We start from the raw sequence: 18,385 nt of genomic DNA, 5'->3' as shown, positions 1-18,385 counted from the left end.
GACATTTAAAAGTCTCTGGATGTGGTGAGTCACAACTAACAACGTATTTAGTATGCTTAAGTAGTCATAGGAATCACCTACACTACAAAGAACTCTAACTATACAGTATGATAATAGCCATTTAATTGAATGTCTATTAGCAGTACAAAATCACACAAATCATGAGTTTTTAGTATATCTGTAAGAACAAGCAAAAACTGCAAACCCCGAGTAGGAAATAAAACAGCTTAAATCATGTTAGCTTAACCCTATTTTTTTCAGTCCCTGTTTTGTACCCTATTCGTGGAAAGTGTCACCTTAAATGGTGGTCCTTTATACATTTTGACTGTTGTTTAGACATTGCCATGACACTTTTTGTTAAACCGTACAGTCAAAATAGTTTTAATTATCTTCTTTGCATCAGCATTAATGGACATTTGGAGAGGTAATTTGTGTATGTGTTGCAAACAAAACAACTTTGTGACACTGTGAGTCTTTGATGAATTAAAGCACTCTGCAAACTCAGAGGCCAGAACAAAGAGATAAATGTGTACAGTTCTGCAAGTTTTACGAAACTCAGCAAGCAACCATATGGCTCGGCACATTTGCAGAAATACACATCAGCAAGAAGAAACACCTAGCCGAACTGCGTCAACCTGCAGTAGACTTTCAGGACTATACTTTGCTTTTTACGATATATTTCAAACAACACACTGTATATACAAAGATATAAGCTGTGTGAATAATGCAGTCGTTATAGTAGCGTGGTAACTGTTCATTGGTAGGATGGTTTTGAGATTATGGTTTAAGAACTAAGCTAATGGTGACCAAAAAGTAGCCTTCATCAACGGAAACACAGTGCAGTTAAGGCTGACTGCTTACATTTATAATTTCATGACTTCTAGATGCTTAAATATACAGAGCCCAGAGTCACAGTGTTACACTTTGCAGGTAAATTGACCTTTACATTTGTGTCTGCATATTAAGAAGAAAGAATTTTAAAACAACAACAAAAAAGTACATTTTAAAAAGAGTCCATGTTAAGTAGGGTGGCCACAAAAATGAGGGCACTTAGCAGAATTCGGTGAAGTCAGGGTAAAAATTGAAACACAATCCAAAACCTATAAGCATTAAGGGGCAATATTTGCCCCCTAAGGGCAACTTTTCAAAGCTTTTATGAGTGCCCTTTCATGTAAATTCTAAAATTTCTTCAATAAATGCATTTAGAATAATAGGGCACTAGGACATAGTATAATAGGATATAAATGCAGTTACAATAATAGAATACCATTGATTTGGTATGTTACAAATCAAATTAAATCAGTATCAACAAAATCCACCTTTGCACTGCAAAGCTGCATCTGAAGTGGCATTTAGATGTACACAATGCATTTTCTTGTCTTGTACTTTATTGCATATTCTTTAACATTTTTTTGTCTTTAGGAATTATTGTCTGTTCGCCTTCAGTCCACTTTGTCTCTTCAGGAGATAACAAAATAAGAATTTCATCGTACCATCGACTTTAAAGATCTTGAAACTTGTCTAAAATGCATCACTGTATTAACTTACACATAGCATATTATTTAATAATTATACACCATTGGATATAAATATAATATAGTGATAATCTTAAAAGAAGGGCAAATGAGCATTCAGCATTCGGAGTGTCCGACATCGAGTCGGTTGTTCTAATGGAATCCGGAAGGTCAATGGTTCCCAACGGCTCTTTTGAGGTATAATAATGAAATGGGTTTTCAAACATGATTCCTGACCATTGAGCCAGTCGCATCCATCTCAGGCCCTGCAATAAATGACATATCTTTCACTGTGTATTTATCTGAGACGATCACAGGGCCGTATCCTGTCCTTGACAGATCCCTCCTGACTCCCAAGGACTAGTCTTCCCCATCCATCACCGGGGGTGCGAAGAGGGTCCCGTGGGGATGTGCGTTATTGTGTTGCACCTAAACCTGCAGCCTGTCTCGTCATAGCTGCTAAAACATGCAGTTTGTTGGTGAACAATGAAGTGTGCTTTCTATGGTTACGTGCCTGCTAATAGGCCTCTTCATTCTCCTTCCAAGCATAACACGCACATACAAAGAACGTTCCTCTAGTAAAAGAGGACTGCAGCGTGAGAGGTTGTGAAAGGAACAGCCTCCTCAAGCATTTTCTGTTCCACCGGCTCTCTCCCCATAAATCAGAAGGCATTCTCTGCTCATCGGGATGGAGATCATTTGTGCAGTGCTTGTCCATTTATCGCCCTGCTCTGACAATGCCGCACTTTTGTGCTGAATGCGCGCTACTTTTGCATCCAGAGTTGATGCACGTTCAGCCCACACACGCCAAAAAGGCTCCTTTTCTTTTAAGCGTCGACACATGGGAGAGAAGCCGTGTGGCTGCTTGCAGGAGTCAAGTTAATTAATAGGGAAACTAGCTGGAGCATTGTAGGTGTATTCATTATTAATTAAGAGACTTTATGCCAGCTGGGAGAGATGTCAGCAATTAGGGGAGATTTTGCGGTGTGCAGTTGTCCTTGGATATGGGAGTGTGTCCCCTGTGAGGCACAGCGTGGTCGCAGAACTCTTTGAGTCATGCGGGTTTATCAGACACATAACTTAACTGTTTGGGGGGTCTTTGCATTTTATTACCAGTATCTCTTTTCTCAGGATGAGCTCATTTTCTACTGGAATGTTACTGGACTACGTGAGCATCATGTGGATAATGGGGTAAATGCTCCGGGTGTATGTTCACGGTGTGTGTGTGTGTTCACTGCTGTGTGTGTGCACGTTGGATGGGTTAAATGCAGAGCACGAATTCCGAGTATGGGTCACCATACTTGGCTGAATGTCACTTCACTTCACTTTTCACTTTTTTAAATAAGTAATAAGGTGAAGCCATAGATTGTAAAAAAAGATTGAAGACACGTTTCCACTTCCTTAGAAAAGTGTAGCCAACACATCCCAGTATAGCCAGCTGGAGTCTGAGCAGTAGTGATTTATTTGGAGCCGGAATCTGAGCAGTACTGATTTATTTGGAGCTCGAGTCTGAGTAGTACTGATTTATTCGGCGCTGGAGTCTGTGCAGTACTGATTTATTTGGAGCTGGAGTCTGCGCAGTACTGATTTATTTGGAGCCGGAATCTGAGCAGTACTGATTTATTTGGAGCTCGAGTCTGAGTAGTACTGATTTATTCGGCGCTGGAGTCTGCGCAGTACTGATTTATTTGGAGCTGGAGTCTGCGCAGTACTGATTTATTTGGAGCCGGAATCTGAGCAGTACTGATTTATTTGGAGCTCGAGTCTGAGTAGTACTGATTCATTCGGCGCTGGAGTCTGAGCAGTACTGATTTATTTGGAGCTGGAGTCTGCGCAGTACTGATTTATTTGGAGCTGGAGTCTGAGTAGTACTGATTTATTTGGAGCTCGAGTCTGCGCAGTACTGATTTATTTGGAGCTGGAGTCTGCGCAGTACTGATTTATTTGGAGCCGGAATCTGAGCAGTACTGATTTATTTGGAGCTCGAGTCTGAGTAGTACTGATTTATTCGGCGCTGGAGTCTGCGCAGTACTGATTTATTCGGCGCTGGAGTCTGCGCAGTACTGATTTATTTGGAGCTGGAGTCTGAGTAGTACTGATTTATTTGGAGCTGGAGTCTGCGCAGTACTGATTTATTCGGCGCTGGAGTCTGCGCAGTACTGATTTATTTGGAGCTGGAGTCTGAGTAGTACTGATTCATTTGGAGCTGGAGTCTGCGCAGTACTGATTTATTTGGAGCTGGAGTCTGAGCAGTACTGATTTATTCGGCTCTGGAGTCTGCGCAGTACTGATTTATTCGGCGCTGGAGTCTGCGCAGTACTGATTTATTTGGAGCTGGAGTCTGAGTAGTACTGATTCATTTGGAGCTGGAGTCTGCGCAGTACTGATTTATTTGGAGCTGGAGTCTGAGCAGTAGTGATTAATTTGGAGCTGGAGTTTGCGCAGTACTGATTTATTTGGAGCTGGAGTCTGAGCAGTAGTGATTCATTTGGAGCTGGAGTTTGCGCAGTACTGATTTATTTGGAGCTGGAGTCTGAGCAGTAGTGATTCATTTGGAGCTGGAGTCTGCGCAGTACTGATTTATTTGGAGCTGGAGTCTGAGAAGTAGTGATTCATTTGGAGCTGGAGTCTGCGCAGTACTGATTTATTTGGAGCTGGAGTCTGAGCAGTACTGATTTATTTGGAGCCCGAGTCTGAACAGTCGTGATTCAATTGAAGCTTGAGTCTGCACAGTAGTGATTCATCTGGAGCCTGAGTCTGAGCAGTAGTGATTCAATTGGAGCTTGAGTCTGTGCAGTAGTGATTCATTAATATTAATTAATTTTCATTAATTAACTTTCAAATTCATTAATGACTCAGAGCCTGAGTCTGCACAGTAGTGATTCATTTGGAGCCTGAGTCTGCATGGTGGTGATTCATTTGGAGCCTGAGTCTTCACAGTAGTGATCGTGAGCTGGAGCTACAGCTTCAAAGTCCTGCCCAAACTGCCGCAGAGCCAATCAGAATCATGACACCACACGCTAGTTTTATAGCATTAAATAACTAATTAAAAGCAAACATATCAGAAAAACAAACACTTGAACATACATCAGTGTGATTAGAACTACATAAATTGATGGAAATCATCTTTCGGAAAATGTATTTGAAGCGCAATTAGATTTTTTTGTTTGGGTTATGCCCCATTCGTTTACATGAGAGGGCGGAGTTTATGACATGTACTTCAGCCAGCCATCAGATGGCGATCAAAATGTTTTGGCTTCACTTTTCAGGATGTGTGCAGCACACCTGGGTGAATCACCCAAAAACGTGTCCTGCTAATATTTCACCCCCAAATAAATTCAAATGAAATGAAATCAAATCAAAATTACATGTATACAAATAAAATAGCATTATTTTTATTCATAAGTTATTTTATTTTCCTTCATAAGTATTGATGAGGGTGTCAAGTGAAAATGTCTGGCATTCACCCTATAAATTGTATCAATAACATTTACTTAATTTTACAGGACATGGCACAGTTCACATTCCAACCTGTGTCTACTATATGAACAATACTATGGTCGAACACATCTATAGCACATGCCAGTCAATGTTTTCAAAAAAGTTATTTAACTTGTGACTGTATTTATCAGGCGAGAGACCACTGCGATGTGCTGATCCTATAAGAAGCAATTGTTCAGAACTATAAAGCATGACAGATTTACCACAGAAGTGTAAAATAATTACTGCCAGACATTAATGGCCAGTCGCTGACCACTATCACTCATGCTGTTAAGACTTCAACCCAGCATTCCTGTCTTTAGAGTACTTTCAGTCTAAAACTGCAGCCTCTCTCTAGCCATTTAGTCTGACCTCATGGAGGCCAGTGTCTGCAAGATGGAGGCGCGTTAGCAGTTAGTGCAAACTATTTAGAGAATGCGCTGGTGTCCATGACAACCTAATCCTTAGGTGGGAGCAAACTCACTGCAGCAACATGATGTAATGTACAACATAAAGTATTTCAACTTGTTTCTCTTTTCTATGTCGTTGTCAAGCTGCTGCTACAGTAGGTGATTGCTTATTGAATCAAAAAATAAAACACACCCATGATTCTGGTACTTAAATGTTGGTTGGTTGTCTCCTTCAGTTTATGTCTGTGGAACAGTTTTGCAAGTTTTATTGTCCGGGAGGCAAAAATAAGTCTGATATCCAACAAGTCGCTTGGTTTGAGGTATCATTCACGTGCACTCAGTCAAAAAAGTTACTAAAAATAATATTTTTGAAGAATATTTTAAAAATATACACTCACATGAGATGTTTTTTTTTTCTATGTAGAGCAGGTGGACAGATATGTTAAAGGGATAGTTCATCCCAAAATGAAGGTGAGTAAATGATAAAAGAATTTTCACATCATTTCAATTCCTTATTTTTTCTGTGGAAGACAAAAGGAGATGATTGAAGAATGTCTCCAAATATTTAATTTTGTGTTTCACGCACAAAAGAAATGCAACATTCATCGGAAAAACATGCCTGTGGCAACATTTCTGCAAAATGACATTTCTTTGCGACAAATATCCAGCGAGTAGCACTAAAAGCATGATTAATTTCATCCAAAAAAGACAAACACAAATCTACAAATGCATTGCAGCAGTTCCGAAATGAAGTGTCCACCTACACTAAACCCTACTGAAAACTAAACCCAACTACAATATTTTCAAGCCAGGAAAACATCATTTTATGAGGTGGCAATTTTGCATAATTTGTACGAGGTGAACTGTACAAAGTCTTTATTAATCAATAATCTGCCACTGTAATCAAAATATGTGTGAAAAGGAATGAAAGTTGTCAGTGTTTTACTGCCAAAAGTGTTCTTTTCAGCTAGAAACTGCAGTGAATTGTAGTGTAGGTAGAGTAGGGGTGTACAAAAATGTAGGTAGGGGCTTGTTTTTTTTTTCCAATTGCCTATGTTGAAGAAATTATATGATGGTGAGTAAATGATGGCAGAATTTTTTAGAAAGAGCACGTGCCGAATGCTGCTTGCTTCACATTGTATTTTGATTTGTGTGATAAATTAACTATTTCTGATGGCAAATACAGCATTGAGTCATTAAAAACTTTGCCAGCATAACAACAACAACAACAAAAAAAAAACACTTTAAGTTTTGAGGTTTGTTCAGATCCGAAGAATTAGCAATAGCAGTAGTGATGCATATTATTATTGCCTAAGCAAACATCACTAAAAATGTAGTTCATATGCAGAGAATAGCAATACGTCTATGCGGCAACTCCAACCTGGTTTAATATCAAGATACATAACAAAACCAAAGGCCTAGAGTAGGCTCATTCTTGAGGGAAAAGGGTCCATGTTCACAGCTTTATGGATGTGTCGCCACCATTTCAAGCTTTGTTAACGGTGGGATCTGAGACCATAAAACCCATTTTAGAGGCGATGACAGCTAGATTTACTGTAAAGTGCTGTCTCCAGAGTGAGGGGATCAAACTGGAAGGGTAGGAGACGGTTGGTAGCCAAGTTCTCTCTTTTGAACCCCGTGTGCAAAACAACAGTACAACAGTTCCCCTTTTCCTGACATTGGGGGAGTTCTGCTGCTGGCCACTGAATCATCGAATGTTCAATTGGATAATTGGGCCTTCCTGTCCAAATCAAACACAGCAGACACATTATAGGAGCCCAGTGAATATGCTGTGACATATTTCCAAAGCCTTACCCCCAGAATAAACTCTATTTGACTAGCACTACATCCTCCATTTTGTCAGATGTGTTTGTTAGGCTGTGGAGTGATATTCACTAGAAAAAGTAGAGAAATTATTGTATTGCTTAGTAAGACTAACTTGGTAAAATCACAGCTGACATCATTCTGCAGCCCATCTTTACATTGTTTTCTGACAGAGCCTCAGAAAATGGTAGATCACAGTAACATTCTGGCCTGTGTTACGGACATATACATCCTCCCAAGTTAAGATTTATCCACAGAACCTTGCCTGTGACAGTTGCATGTAATGCACAGCAATGCATTAAGCTTGAAGGAGAAGTGTCAGCTTGTTCGTTCCATCAGAGTGACTACATATCATCAAACACACACACACACATACACTGTTGTCTAAGGCCGGGGATAGTAAATCACATTGCTAACGAGATGGTCTGCCCTCTGGCTACTCTGCACTGCTATTTGTCTAGGGCTTGGCAACCATTTGGCTTATATATCGGCCATGTGATGTAAATGTGCGTGTGAGATGTGGTGCCATATAGCACTTGAGTTAGAAATCCTATATGTTCGCATCTATAGAAGATGACCACTTTAACAGAAGATGCACCATTAATCTAATCTATTTTCAGGGTTTTCATCCTTTCTGTTTGAAATGCTTATGATTCAATTTTGTTTAGGAGAAAATGGCTTTTAAGTTAAATGAAATGGGTATTTTCTATGCATTATGATACTGAGCAGCTATAAATGCTTTATAAATGTTCTATTACATGTTTATTACATAGTCATAGCACATCTGGTGTATTTTCAAGGCATTTCCTCAAATTCTGAGCTACTTTACAAAGTGTTGATGTAACAAAGCTTTTAAAACATTGCCTATACTACTAAAGTTGAAGGAGACGCCGATAACCCAGCACAGGAAAAACACTTATTGCTTCAATTTACAAGCCACTGCTTTTTATTAGATTTCCTGCAGTCCATGGGGGCCACTTACATCTTGCGCAAAATGGTGAGCTCCTCAAAGATAATGTAATTAGCGGCCTTCAGTTCATAGTTTCACTTCAATGGTCTCTCTCTTGGACTACAGGCCTTACTCTTCAGGGAACAGGGCACCCCTCATTTTTATATGAAACTGAAGCACCAGGGAGACTGAGAGAGGTAATCTAGCATAGTGTGTGTAATAGTAATCTGATGTGGGGTTTATATTATATATCCACATATTGAAATTATCACACAATCTTTGAATAAACACAAAAGCAAATGCTGTTTAAGAGCTACAGTGAATGGATTGTCATGACATAACTTCAATTTTGGTCTATAGATATTATATGACTTTTGAAGACTTGGAGCATAGTCCATAAATCATCTGGACTGCTTTGGCAGCCTTTTGAGGTTTGAAAATCTCAAATCGAAGTTTTAATGAAATTAAGACACCTAAGTACACTTTTAAAGACATATTTTTTGCAATAATGTCAAATTAAAAGTTTTACTGTTGCGTTTTAAATCATGTTTTAATAACATTTTAAAGTACACTTATTTTGATTTCTTGACCAAAATGCTGAAGCACATCTAAATCAAGTGATGTTCATTTTAATTGTAGCATGTTATTTTACATTATATTAACGAGTAATATATTTTAAATGTACTAAATTGCAACTTCATCATTACAAATGAGTAATTATAAATATATTTAAATACATGGCATACAAATTTAAATAGAAATGACTTTAAAGTATATTTTAGTTTATTATAAATGCATGTCACTACGTTCGACAGTACAATTTAACCATCTCAAAGACAGAAGTAATTCTGAAATTACATATAAAGATATGGTCCCACTTTATATTAGGTGGCCTTAACTACAATGTACTTGCATAAAAAATGAGTACAATGTACTTATTGTGTTCATACTGTGTCGCAAAACACTTTTGCTGCTATAGAGGTGGGATACGGGTAAGGTTAGGGACAAGTTTGGTGGTATGGATAGGTTTCTGTCACGTGTGCCTACTGTGCTGGAGCGAGGAAATGCAGAGATGTAGGAGTTCCACAAAAATCCAAAGGAACACACAGGGAATCCAGGAGACACACACGTAGCACAAGTAAGACGAACAATACCGGACATCAGACACAGGGAAAACCAGGGCTTAAGAACACTGGGAAATCAAGCGAGGAAGACCTGAAACAGGTGAGGAGTAATCAAACACAGATGGAGACTAATTAACTAATGATGACACCAAACGAGGACAGGAACAGGAAGACCAAATATGGATATAAGAGGGAGGGAAACACAGGACATGGGGACACAAGTCTGACAGTTTCATGGTTGGTTAAGGTGTAAGGGATGGGTCAACAGTGTAATTATAAATGTAATTACAGAAATTAATTAGATATGTAATAATATGTAATAAATATAAGTACAATTTAAAAACATATACATACACAATAAGTGCATTGTATCAACTGATTAATTTAAATGTAAGTACATAGTAGTTAAGGCCACCTAATATAAAGTGGGACCAGATGTACTTAGGTCCTTAATTGGATAAAAACGCACACTATTTGCATTTAATGTAAATACATTTATATTAAATATATAAATAATAAATAATATTTGCAATCAACATGCAATTACTGCAAGTGCCCCCAAAACATTACATTAATTTTGTAATTATATATATATATATATATATATATATATATATATATATATTAAAGCTTATTATTTCTGTAATATTTTGTGCAATAAGTACTCTTTTCAAACGTATACAAAATGTTACTTTTATCCATAAGGGATTCTTGCAGTATTTGTGTTGCATCGGTAGCACTGCTGTTGGCATTAATAGTGACCATGTTAGAACAGAGAAAGAGAAATGTGGTTAATTGAGATACGCACTTTCGATCTGAACCATTCTGTGCAGGCAGATTGTAATAGAAATCTCAGTCAAGCCATGCTCTGATACAGACAAATAGACAGTAGCCTGTTCTGTCAGAATGCCCTGTGTGTGGGTGGATGCATGTCTGGAGGGGTGTCGGGAAGCATGAACTGCTTACGTAATGTAAACACACACAGGTAAATGCTGTGTTGATCTTCACACATATGTAAGGATGAGCGTGAACTAGGACCATGGAATGTGAAAGTGAATATAGTTGTGTTTTATTTTTAACAAATAAATTCATCTATGTATGACTGCTTTTATACATTACAGATTTACATACTGTAAATACCATAAACACATTACATACCTTATCACTCAGTCAGCAAAGGCTAAATATTATTATTATTTATTTTATTTACTGTAGGCTCCTATAGTCCTGGTATGGATATGTATAGATGGATTTTTAGTGTCTGGAAGTAACTAAATAAAGGTAGTGACCTAACTTATCACTTGCAGTAATTACTAATCACCTACTAATTACTATATTATTTTACCAATAGCACTGCAGCTCTAAAAACAAGATATGGTCACACTTTATATTAGGTGGCCTTAACTACTATGTACTTACATCAAAAATAAGTACAATGTACTTATTGTGTTCATATTGTATTGCAAAACACTTTTGCTGCTATTGAGGTGGGATACGGGTAAGGTTAGGGACAGGTTTGGTGGTATGGGTAGGTTTAAGGCTTGGGTCAATAGTGTATTTATAAATGGAATTACAGAAATTAATTACAGACGTAATTACATATAGGTATTTTTTAAATATATGTACAATGTAAAAACATGTACATACACAATCATTGCATTGTACTAAATTATTAATTTAAATGTAAGTACATAGTAGTTAAAGCCACCTAATATAAAGTGGGACCCAATGTACTGTTTTTGTGTCACATTGTATTGAAAACACAGCCAAGTTCAGTTATCTTAAAGCATGGCCTAATGGATAGAGAGTCGGACTTGTAACCCAAAGGTTGCGGGTATGAGTCTCAGGTCCGGCAGGGATTGTAGGTGGGGGAGTGAATGTCCAGCGCTCGCTCCACCTTCAATACCACGACTGAGGTGAGACCCTTGAGCAAGGCACCAAACCCCCAACTGCTCCCCGGGTGCCGCAGCATATGAATGCGCATGTGTGTTCATGGTGTGTGTGCATTGGATGGGTTAAATGCAGAGCACAAATTCCAAGTATTGGTCCCCATACTTGGCCACATGTCACGTCATGTCCTTTCCTTCCTTCCTTTTAGATAATTGAGGAAGATCAGTTTGGAGTAATTTTATTTCCCTAGTGTGAATATTAAAAATAACAATTATCATTATTAAAAATAAAGAACAGTTTCTGTTGCAAGAGAGAGAGAAAAAAACATGTATTTGATTTATGGCCTCGGGTGTGACATATTGCGTATCTAGGCAACTGTATTCATGTTCCATTCTGTTGATTAAACTTTCAGCATGTTTTTTTATGAGCAGCACATAAACAGGCCCTGGCGACATAGCCGGACTGAACTAGACCTGAGAACATGAAGGTATCTTTTTGTTAGAGAGGATGACTTGAAATGAGAAACCGCAATCTCATAAAGTCTTCAGAGAGCTTCAGAGGCTGCCCTGATTATTGAGGTTGTAAATAAGGCCAGCACGGGCTGTAATTAATCCAATGTCTTCTTCTTCTATACAATGGGGAATTCTGTTTCATTTGAATGAAGCAAAATTATCATTTTCCATTGTCATTTTTATTTTTTTTATTTTTTTTCCCCCTGTGGAATATCCCCACCTTTTAGTAGATTATACATAAGTGATCATGTGCAGCAGGCCATGATGGCAAAATAAACCCAGACAAGGTGAGCAGGATCTGCAGCAGGTTTTGATTCACCCTAAAGAAGTTTATTTCATGATAATAGCCAGCTGTTTGTGTACAGATTACGAACAAATGTGCAAAAAAACATCTTGTTGGCAGAGGCTATTTAATATAGAAGAAAAAAAAAGAAAAAAAAATGATCAGGTACAGTAGAGAGTATTGCATATCTGCTAAGATATTAATTTATTTAAAAGTAAATGAAGGAAATATGATTATTGAAGTTCCTAACAGGTATTTAATTGCCCTACACATTGACAGCGAAGACCTTCGAGGACACCTTTACTGATCAGCAGATTCAATATGGCTATTGGCTATAATATATCTATTGTATGATTTTAATAATTTTAATATAATATAATAAAGCAGTACTATCCTTTGTGGAGAAAGACAAAAATCCAAAATATTTAATAAATTTATCAAATAAAATATTCAACGTTTTTAATTCAATAACAAAAAGTACAACCCCGTTTGATTATTTATTTATTTATTTTATTATTTTTTTTAACTCATTTGTTTAGCAAACATTACATTAGCAATATGCCAGTGTTTAAGTGATTTCTGATTTTGGAACAAAGCTCAAATCCAGTGATAATCATACCATTCATCATATCGAATTCTTGAAATCTCTCTGAAATATTAAATGGGAGAATGTTGTCCAAATACCTCATGAGCACTGATTATGATGATGACAAGTAGATAAGACAACTGCATATTTCACCATAAACATCAGCATCAAATGCTTTGAAAGTCGTATCCCGCTCAAACACAAAATGCAATTTGAGTTCTGCTCAGACTGTACACCACATCCATGGGCTATTTGTTGAGAGCAGGAGCCAAAGCCAATAACTACAACGCAAACACGAAAGGCAACGACGTCGAGTGTAAAGCAAGGCTGAATAAAATGACTCATCATCTGCTGCTGCTGAAACAATGAACATGAACAGGGTGAGAATGGCTACAATGGGAAGACCGGAACTGCCATATTCGTGTTAGCCTCAGCCGCAGACAGCACACCTAATATTGAAAAACATGTTTAAAATGCATGGTATTTTGTAGAAATGCTTATAATACCTTTTATGCTTTAATGTGTGACATAGCTGTTTGTGCATGTTAAGTCAAAGCCAGTTGGGAATTAAACACCTTGTTTTTTGTCCCATCGTTATTTCTGTGACTTAGCTATGTCACGTTGCACATTTACTTTTCTTTTCTTTTTCATTTTTCATTTTTTAATGCCGTGACATCCAATACCGACACAATAGTTACCATAAATATAATACTGCTTATGAAGCTTCAGGATGGCTAGTGGTTTCTACAACAGACTATAGGCCAGCTGACCAATCATAGAATAGGCTTTTCAGAAAGGTGGATTTTAAAGAGACATTAAAACTGAGTGTTTCAATCAGAGAGTAAAAGAGGTGCTGAAGCAATGTACAGTCAAATAAAAATAGTGTGTTTTATAACTATATATCATGTAAATGCATTCTAGTTGACTGCAAGAATAAAAATATGAACATGTAAATGAGCATAATGTGGACACTTTATGTGTTTGAGGCACATAGAAGTAAATTAACTAAATATCCAAACTGTATCTAATAATAATAATAATAATCAGTGCATTTATAATATTTGGAGAGATTTTTCTAACACAAAATCTTCAAATCAAGTGTGCTTAATCGGTCTGAAATTTTAAAAATTGTGATGAACCGTGTGTTTCAGCAAATTAGTACAGTACAAGTTCTAAAAAGACATTTGCACTAAAAAGAATGACAATGCCTTAATTAAAAAACAATGCATGGTGCAATGGTGTTTGTTCAACTGAATTGCAGATGTTTCGTTAATAGCATAAACATTTTTTGTGTTGCAAGACAGCGCACTAAAGTTGAACAACTCTTTGTATGTGTGTGTGAATCCATGTATGCTCGCATGCGTGAGCAGGCTTTGCATTTATGTGTGGTGTGGTGCGACTTCTGGGGTGCACACACACATAAATACACAAATACACCACGATCAAACCCCGCGGCTATCCCTCTAGCCGGCCAAAGAGATGAAGCTCTTTTAGGACGGCTTGGTTTCTCAACCACCTAACTGGCCTCTCTCTTTCTCTCCATCTCTATCCTCTCTGCCCTCTTCACCCTCCCTCTCTCCCTCTCTCTCTCTCTCGCTGGCTAGCGTAGCTGCGGTCTGGGTCCAATTAAAATGCACGGCGCTCCAAAGCTGAAGTTGGTCAGCAGTTGTGTCAGGAGACTTGGGCTCTGACTGATGATGGAATTATCAGGATGTGATAGACTACAGTTCCCTAGCCTCCATCAGAGCGGATGCTGCTCCCAATATAAGCATGCAGCGCTGCAGGATAACTGACCTCACATCAGCGCTCTGTGGAGGGGCCATCACTGCTGGCCAAATGATTGAAAATTCTTTGTGTGTTGTAAAAATGGCGTTGAAGAGCAGAGATGGGTAGTAACTGATTACATGTAATCTTGTAACTAGATTACATTTTAAAATACTTGGAATCAGAGTTACTTTTATATAGATTACATGATTACATATTATTGACAAAATAGCAATAAACTATCAAAAAACAAATCAAACATTTCATCTTTTAATAAAGTGTTTTAATTTGATTGATTATATTTAATTATTTATTGGTTTTGCATTAAACTCACGAATCCCTTGCAGTTCCTTGACAAACCCCAGTTTGGGAAACCTTGACGTAATGCAACGTTTAATGCACTTCATGTTGTAAATAACAACAAATGCAATATATGTGACCCTGGACCACAAAACCAGTCATAAGGGTCAATTGGTTGGAAATCGAGATTTAACATCCGAATAAACAAGCTTTCCACTGAAGTATGGTTTGCTAGGATATGACAATATTTGGCCGAGATACAACTATTTTAAAATCTGGAATCTGGGTTTGCAAAAAAATCTAAATAGTGAGAAAAAGCCTTTAAAGTTGTCCAAATGAAGTTCTTAGCATGCGTATTACTAATCAAAATTAAGTTTTAATATATTTATGGTAGGAAATTTACAAAATATTTTCATGGAACAAAACAAAAATCGATAATTTTGACCCATACAATGTATTGTTGTCTATTGCTACACATATACCCGTGCGACTGGTTTTGTGGTCCGGGGTCACATATTTTCTCTTTGTATTTTTATATCAACATAGTACAAGATTATCCTATTTAAATCAATGGGATGAGCACGTTAGGTCAAAAGTAATCTAAAAGTAATCTAATAGTAGTCCAATTACATTACCTAAAATGTGTAATGTAATGGATTACGTTACTAACTACATTTTTTTGGCATGTGATTTGGAATGAGTAGCGGATTACAATTTATAAGTAATCTACCCAGCTTTGTTGAAGAGAACATAGAACATGTTTATGATCTCAAATTGGTCAATGTGTCCTAAAATACTGCAAATAAGACAACAATGTAGCACGGAATTATATATCAAACTCATCATTTAAGGCTCTATGGTTTATGAATGCATTTTGAGAGAATATACATATATGGATGGATGGATGGATGGGTGGGTGGGTGGATGGATGGATGGATGGATGGGTGGGTGGATGGATGGATGGATGGATGGGTGGGTGGGTGGGTGGATGGATGGATGGATGGATGGATGGATGGATGGATGGATGGATGGATGGATGGATGGATGGATGGATGGATGGATGGATGGATGGATGGATGGATGGATGGATGGATGGATAGATAGATAGATAGATAGATAGATAGATAGATAGATAGATAGATAGATAGATAGATTTGCTTATTTGTTGAAATACAAAGCAATTTGCCGAAGGACTGAATTGAAAAGTACATTCTGTAGCAAATCTATAGTCCCTTTGCAATATCAGCGGACAAACACAAGACTTGTGATGAATAGCCAGGCGGGCTGACTTCTGTTCTGGGTGTGGTGAAACAAAATTTTCCCTGACTTTGTGGTTCGGAAAGCATCTCATTGTCCTTCAACAATGTAAACGTGTGCAGAAATATGGACCATGAACAGCAACCTAAAACTGTGTGCTCAGCTTTTGTGAAAACTGTACCAACACAACTTTTTTTTACAGGGGGCGATGGGGATTTGTGGGCATACCGGATGCAAGAGCACCAAAGTGCCTTTCCATCTCAAACAGTCCCTTGTTTTCTTTCAGTACTGCCTAACCTTGAGATTGATGCTATTAAACCATGAGATCTTTCAGCAGTTTCTTGAAAATGTCTGCCTTCGTACTGTCACTTTAACATTAGGTCTTGACATGAGACCACGAGTAACAAAACAGTCTTAGTATATACATGTTTTTAAAGCACAAAGTTTTGAAAGCCTTCCTACACAAGGAGATGAGGAAAATATTGCATGTCTATGTACGTACTGCATTAGTCTATGATATTGTATGCTCCAGATAAGTGAATGCTTCATCAGTGACTGGAGGAGGATTTAAGATTTCTAACAAAGAATCATATTTACCTCCAAAGTCTGGCCGAAGGCGGATGTCATACCCCTTCAGCAATTTGTCCACTGTCGTCTTGGCCACAGATATTCCGGTGCTTCCGGTGGAGGTGCTGCAGGAGAGAGAATTGAGAGCACTTTTTGTTGAAATTCTGCTAAAGCAAAATATACATCACACAGATAATTTGTTCATTCATGTGATTTGATGAAATACTTTTTTTCAAATTGTATTGCATCGCATTTTGTGTTTATTCAAGATTTAGTTTTTTCTTGAATGCTGCCAATCCGAAGAGGCTTATCTCTATCAATATACCCACCACATAATCATTAACATAAATCTATGGGATTGAATAATTCATTGTTTTGTTTTTTTCAGAGCATGCTACTGAAAGCTCCATTGAATCTCAAAAAGTAACATCTAAAAAATCTGACAAAAACGTATGACTGTACCATTTTGCTGAATAACAAAAACCTGAAAACATCACATTGTCAGCAGTCAACCGTGGGTGGTCAGTTCAACATGTAACTTTGACGACTGGCATGACTGGGTTTATCTGGCTCAAACATGCAGTCTTCAGCCAGGGTTTTCAACTCGGGGTCCCGGGACCCCTGAGGGTCTGTGAACAGATGGGTAGTTGATGCATATTTATTTATTTTTTTCCACCAACATCAAAAATTTAGGATAAATTGTATATGAATGTTTAGATGAAATCGTAGACCGTTTTTCCATTTTGCCCTCACTAGTTTATTGTAGATGGCTGTGTGGTGTTGTGGCTTATGACAAATTATTAATAGTCTCAATTACTATGAGGTAATTAAAGCTGTATGAATAATAATAAATAAAACAGTTTTCAGTGCAGTATAGAATGCAGAAGAACAAAAATATATAAAGTTACCTGTAAATACAGAATATATATATATATATTATTTATATCTTTGCATGTTTAATAATGTATACATGTTCATATTTTGGGGGGGAAGGGTAAAATAGGGCTATCGGGGGTGCTTGGCTGAACATATAAAAGCATGGGGGATCCTGCTTGGTCTTTAAAGGTTTAAAAGTCTCTTTTTAGGGGCACCTTTTTCTTTTACAACAGATAGTTTGCACATGACAGTCATTCTGGATTAAAAATGCATAAAAAAAAAAAAAATCTCAGACATGCACACTGAACTGAAAGGAATGTAGTTAAACGTCAAATGGAAGGCACTGGGTTTTAGGCCACCACTGTTGCTTTTACTGACAAATCATAAATAAACGACGCGTGATGAGTAAATGCAGAAATGTTTAAAGTATAATCAGGATTGGCATTTGTCTTACAGGTGCTCCACAGACACAGTATGAGAAAAGATACGTGCATTCAGCCTCAAAGGCTTCAAAGCCACGTCGCATCTCAATGATCACCAGTGAACACATGTCATTAACCATTATTGACTGATAGGCGTCGTCATTTTTATTCTTATTGGCTGAGTGATGATGGATCTCTTCTAACGCCAGCGACATGGTGGCATGGGTGGGGGTGGATCAGAAGAAAACATTGATCATTTGTATATTTGTATTTCACTCAGTGGACCGTTGCATCAAAAACATATTGGTTACAGATGTTGGAAAACGTTCTTTAAAAAAAATAAAAAAATAAATCTTGTCAGTCTTGCTTCAACTTATTGCTTATCTGAGATTCAAAACAGCTCTGTTATGACCTGACTTTGATTGATGCCAGAATACTGAGCTGTCACCGATAAATCGCAAGGCCAAGTGGATGTAAAATATGGTTAGAAAGATTTTCAAAATATATATTGGTATACTGTAGCTGTGCTAATTAATTGTTAATTAACTGTTTAACTGAGTAGGGATTTTTAAAGGGGGATAATGTGTAACTCACACAAACAAAAGAATATTGTGGCGGATTATAAAT

General features: G+C 37.5%; 1 pseudogene across 1 annotated transcript in view; it reads right to left on the bottom strand.

Moving 5' to 3' along the window:
• The window catches only part of LOC306862253 (gamma-aminobutyric acid receptor subunit beta-4-like), a 41,281-nt pseudogene extending 23,308 nt beyond the window's left edge, over nucleotides 1-17,973 (bottom strand). Inside the window, exons 1-2 of the transcript in view lie at nucleotides 17,825-17,973; nucleotides 16,491-16,585 (exon numbers count right to left, since the gene is read on the bottom strand). The product of the transcript in view is annotated as a gamma-aminobutyric acid receptor subunit beta-4-like (transcript). The remainder of the gene's footprint in view (nucleotides 1-16,490; nucleotides 16,586-17,824) is intronic.
• Nucleotides 17,974-18,385: the final 412 nt, after the last annotated feature.

This window comes from Barbus barbus (assembly GCF_936440315.1).
Source record: "Barbus barbus genome assembly, chromosome: 43".
Classification (NCBI taxonomy): Eukaryota; Metazoa; Chordata; class Actinopteri; order Cypriniformes; family Cyprinidae; genus Barbus; species Barbus barbus.
Note: the sequence above shows the minus strand (reverse complement) of the source record. Positions and strands in the feature narration are given on the sequence as shown.